This window comes from Nicotiana tabacum, chromosome 3 (genome assembly GCF_000715075.1).
Source record: "Nicotiana tabacum cultivar K326 chromosome 3, ASM71507v2, whole genome shotgun sequence".
NCBI lineage: Eukaryota > Viridiplantae > Streptophyta > Magnoliopsida > Solanales > Solanaceae > Nicotiana > Nicotiana tabacum.
Window position 1 is genome coordinate 120413779 of NC_134082.1, and position 6000 is coordinate 120419778.

Below are 6000 nucleotides of genomic sequence, written 5' to 3' on the forward strand. Positions count from 1 at the left end.
CTGAAAGAGGAAGCAAAAAACTTCGTTGCAAGGTGCGATAAATGCCAACGATATGCTAATAATATGCATCGACCGACAAAACTATTGCATTCAGTCATATCACCATGGCCCTTCATGAAATAGGGGATGGACATTGTAGGGCCTTTGTGTAATGACCCAACCGGTTGTTTTGAGCTCTAGCGTGCCGTCCAGCAGTTTGAGGCCATGAGCAGCTTCACTTCGGGTATTATGACTTGTGCACATAGTCAAAATTGAATTCCGGGGAATTCGGAGTTGATTTAGAAAGAGAATTCTCATTTCGGAAGCTTTAAGTTGAAAGAATTGACTAAGGTTGGTTTTTTGAGTAAACGACCTCGAAATCGGGATTCGAAGGTTCCAACAGGTTCGTATGATGATTTCGGACTTGGGCGTATGTCCGGATCGGGTTTTGGAAGAACGGGGAACGTTTCAGCACATATTGTGGAAGTTAGCATTTTTGGAAGAATTTCATAAATCTGGGTTGAGGTGCATTTCAGTGCTATCAATGTGCGTTTGGGAGTTCGAGTCTGGGAATAGCTCCGTATGGTGATTCTGGTGTTGGGAGCGCGATCGAAAGTGAATCCGGAGGTCCGTGGGTCATTTTGGAGCCATTTGGCTGAATATAGAAGTTGGAAGGTTTTTGAGAAGTTTGACCGGAAGTGGACTTTTTTGATATCGGGGCCGGAATCCGATTCTGGAAGTTGGAATAGGTCCGTAACGTCAAATATGACTTGTGTACAAAATTTGAGGTCAATTGGATATGATTTGATAGGTTTCGACATCGAATGTTGAAGTTTGAAATTCTAAAGTTCATTAAGCTTGGATTGGAGGTCGATTCATGATTTTAGCGTTGTTGATGTGATTTGAGGCCTCGAGCAAGTCCGTAATGTGTTTTGGGACTGGTTGACATGATTGGTTGGGGTCCCGGGGGCCTCAGGTGGATTTCAGGTGGTTAATCGGTCAAATCTGGAAGTTAAAGAAGAAATGGTCAGCTGCCTTCTGGTGTAACCGCACCTGCGAGGCTTGGGCCGCAGGTACGGAGCTGCAGAAGCGACCTAGGAGGTGCAGAAGCGAAACATGATCGCCCAGGTGAAGGGCCATAGGTCCCGGCATTGACCGCATCTGCGTAAACGCAGAAGTGAGATGGAAGACCGCAGAAGCGGTTATTGGCGCAGGTGCGATGGGGCCTCCACAGAAGCGGACTCGCAGAAGCGGCGAGGAGTTCGCAGGTGCGGAAATGCTGGAGGCAGCGTATTCTTTTAAAATTGGGAGATGGTCATTTTTCTCCCATTTTTCATTTGGTGTGGACGATTTTGGAGAGCTTCAAGTAGGGTTTTTCATCATCAACGACAATGTAAGCTAACCCCACATATCTTGAGTTAAATATATTGATTATGTATGAATTTTAGCATGTAAATTGGTAGAAATTTGGGGGTTTGAGGAAGACCTAGAAAATTCGTATTCTTGGATTTTGACCACGATTTTGGGTATGAAATTAAGATAAAATCATATATTTGAGTTCGTGAGTTCATGGGTAAACTTTATCTTCGAAAAATTTCGAAATCTGGGCACGTGGGCCCGAGGGCAATTTTGTCAACTTTTCGTTTGGGGTTAGGAATTGTTATAAATTGGATTGTAATGAGTAATTGAACATATGTTAATGGATTTGCATAATTATTGGCTAGATTTGGAGCATTTAGCATCGATTCGGGTCTTCTGAAGGGCATGTAATGCCGGTTATGGATCTTCGGAATGAGGTGAGTCTCCTTTCTAACCTTGTAAGAGGGAATTGTCCCCATAGGTGAAATAATTGGTTATATGCTCCTATTTGTGAGGGCTACGTACACACGAGGTGACGAGAGTACGTGTGTAGCTACTATTATGTTTAAGTCAGGGTAGTCTAGGACCCAAAAACATGTTATACTTGGAATATTTGTAATCTTATTGACAGTTGAATTGTTTAAATCCTATCGAATTGGTAAGTGAATTTCTAAAAGGATTAAACTTCATTTTTCTTAAATCATTAAAAGAGAATTGGCTTTTATTTGGATAAACATTCCCCGATAAATTCTTAATTGGTTGTTTGAATGTGTGTATCTATGTGTGCCCGCGTCGCATGTATGATTCGCGAGCGGAGTGTTTGTTTATTTATGTTGACCGCATCACATGTATGATTCGCGAGTGGGGTAATAGATGCATTTATGGTTCGCGCCATTCGACCCTCGACAGTGCACATTTTACATTTATGTTGGATCGGACCGTACGACCTCGGCATGATATGTGCATGCTTATATTGTTTGCCTGAGAATTTTTAATGTTGATACTTGTCTTTCCTGGCCAAAGATAAATGGATAAAGATAATGAAAAGTAAATCTGTGGAAACCCTTTTATTATTGAGAAGTTGTTCACCTGCTTTTCCAGCTTTATGAGCTTATTTTGTTTTATGAAATCCATGATTTCCTCACATTTTTACTATATTATCATCAGACTACTAGTAAGTGTCGAAGTCGACCTCTCGTCTCTACTTCTTCGAGATTAGACGGGATACTCCCTGGGTACACGTTGTTTTCGTACTCATACTACACTTGCTGTGCATTTTTGACAAGAGGGATTGCTCTGATGGTAAGCAACCTCCACTTCCAACCAAGAGGTTGTGAGTTCGAGTCTCCCCAAGAGCAAGGTGGGAAGTTATTGGAGGGAAGGATGTCGGGGGTCTATTTGGAAACAGCCTCTCTACCTCAGGGTAGGGGTAAGGTCTGCGTACACACTACCCTCCCCAGACCCCACTAAGTGGGATTATACTGGGTTGTTGTTGTTGTTGTTGTAGATTTATATGTGGCTAGTGGCTTAGTGGCATAGTGGTATGGTTGGTATGGAGACTTAGGTGAGCTGCATTATCGAGACGCCCCGCAGTCAGCAGAGTCTCCTTCAGAGTATTGTATTGTATCTTTATTTTTTGTCCAATTGTATTCCGGACAGTCATTGTATTTATTTCATTTACTAGTAAATGCTCATGCACTTGTGACACCGTGTTCTAGGATGATCACGGGATTTTTCAGTAGTTAAATTTAGTAAAGACATTCTCAATTATTCAGTGGAGTTTATTATTTATTATTTATTTGTTTAAAGGAAATGATTTCAAAATAAATAAAATGAGAAATTGCTAGTAAATTGTTGTTAGCTTTCCTGACAGTGGTGTCCGGCGCCATCACAACCCTTAGTGGATTTTGGGTCGTGACAACATGGTATCAGAGAACTAGGTTCCCTTAGGTCTCACGAGTCATTAGCGTGTCTAGTAGAGTTTCGCGGATCGGTACGAAGACGTCTGTACTTATCTTCGAGAGGCTACGGGGCTGTTAGGAGCACTTCCCTTCCTGATTCCTCATCGTGCGGTTTGATTCCTTTGAGGCTTATGCCTTTATTTCCTTCCTATTATGTCTTATGCGACGCGAACCACTTGTTATAAATTGAGAATTGAAGAATTGTAATGGTACTACCGATGTGGTGCGGGATGTTTCTCCATGCATAGTTGATTGGGCTATTGTCGTTGCCTTGCGGCAGGATATCTTGTCATTTCAGCTCAGTAACAATATTCTCGAGAGCTTTGAGGCTATGAACAGATTGCTATGATGCTCACGATTGGTTATCGCACAATATTGACTTGATGGTAGAATACTTGCCTATGTGTTGGGGGATGAATGATTTAAAAGGAAGTCTACTCAGTGCATGACTCAGAGATCTAATATTTCATTTCCGGCGAAGGAAAAGCAATTGGCCTATGAATGTCCAGATTTGGGGTGATGGATTAACGAGACTTGGTATTTTCGAGCGTGGTGGAATTTTCATCTGCGATGTAGTGTCGTCGTCCTCGATTGTATGTGTTAAGTTCGCCAGTGTCATGGTCTTCTGCAATTCGCCTTTGGGGTAAGATATTGTAAAAAAATATTGGAAAAATGGTTGTCAGAGATTGGGGGGTGCGGTGGTTCAGGATTGAATCAGTGTTTCTAATGTTGATGGCTCGAGAAAGATGATCTTCGGAAAGGTTTAAAGTTAGTAGCGGGTCGTGGGTTCCAGTGCTACGAAGATGGATTTTATTTAAGGCAGCAGCTGAGCAGCAAAGGATGAGGAAGGACATGTGGGGAGTGTTAGGTGGTTGTTAAAATTTCTAGAAGGCCAGGTATAAGAAGCAAAGGTCGAGTAGTCGATTAAAGGGGTGAGTTCCGCCAAAGTGGGAGAGTGGCGGAGTTGCATATGGGCTTTATGGTAGGATGACTACGCACCTTAAGGAGAGTTTGGAATAATTTGGGAATTTTAGTGATTGGTGATTGGGGTCTACGAATTTAATTTGAAGTATGTGCTATTATGCGGCAGGAAATTTGATATAACGGAAAAGAGTTGCTTGAAATGAAGAAGGATACAACATAACTTTGAATTGGAAGAATGTCGTCGCACATTTAATTGATGTCCACGAGGGGTGAATGGACTTGTGCAGCTAGAGAGTGAGCTCGGAGTCAGGATGGGTTATTGATGTCGTAGTGATTATACCCCGTGCAGCAGCGTTGGAAGATGTCGGAAAGTGATTTCCATAGGTGGTTTATTCCCTGTGAGAAGGTTAGCAGTCGCGTGGTTGGAGAAACTTCTACGGAGGATTTTACTGGCCATTCTGGTAAGAGGTCGAATATGTGAATATTGATGGAAATTCAGGGTGTTCAGGAAGGGCTGATGGAAGGAATTCAAGGAATCTGGCGATTTAATTGCGCGAGGTCATGTCAATAAGAGATAAAGAATCCTGATAAATTCCAGAGGTACGTAATAGTGGCTTCAAGCTAAGAGGGAGAGTCCCACCACCTATGATTGGGTTACATGGTTAACTACTTGCGAGATTTCTGGTTAGTAGCATATTGATGGGTTATTTTAGCTGCGGGAAAGGAACATAAGTGGTAATTTGAGCAAAAAGATTGTTAAAGGTGTGCTATGGTTGGCTTTGTTCGCTCATGTTCAGACTTGAGAAAGGATTCAGGATTTGTGCCTTGTATAGATGCGGGTTTCAAGGGATGTGATTCTGCCAGGTGCTTCGTCGAGGGGGTATTCATGTTCTAGAAGATTCATAGAGTTGATTATATTTGGGGACAAGTCAGAGCGGGTGGCTCTCAACAACTGTCCTAGTGGATTTAAAGGTTAAAGTTTGGTGCCTAATGATTTCGAGCCTATAGGTACTGTTAAGAATCAAGCTTTTGCAATAGCTTATGAGAAGACACCCAGAATGTTCTATGATGTTTTGGCTTGCAGTGTAGCATTTGGTAGGAAAATGAGAAAAGACTTCGGATTCGAAGAGGGATTATCAGAATGGGCATGCCAGTTAAGGATGCGAATGTGCATGCAAGGGAGGTATGAAATGGTTCGTGGGATTGGAGACAACATAGTCTCGTGATTCAAGGTCACTCGGGATGAGTGCGGATGGAGTGTGTTATGTGTTGAATGGAGTTATTAATATTTCTAAGGCAATCAAGGATAAATTGGAAGAAGATAGATTGGTTAGCTATAGTTGGGTTGCCATATTGGTGGTAGTGATCAGTTCCTTCAGTGTGGTCAAGATATGCAAGTGATTTGTGACGATACGTGTGAGGCTTGTCGGCCGCCGTAATTGATGTTATTCAGAAGTATTCTACCGTTATGTCATGTTATGTGTAGGCGGATTCCGGAAGGGCTATGGTGGTTTAGTCCACTACTTAGAGATTTGCATATTCTGCGATTATGAGAATTCACCTGTGTGTTGCTATGGTTCTCCTGAAGTGAGTTAAGTAAAAGGTTTTTATATGATGAAGTGTTAATCTGTTAGCGGTTCCGGAGTTATGATGAAAATCGTGTCTACCGTATATTGTCATGTTGGGTGTAGTGAGTGTTATGGAATTTGAAGTGAGGATCAAGGTTGTAGTTCGGTGTTGACAAGGATGTCACGATCTCGGATGAGCATGAAAGGAG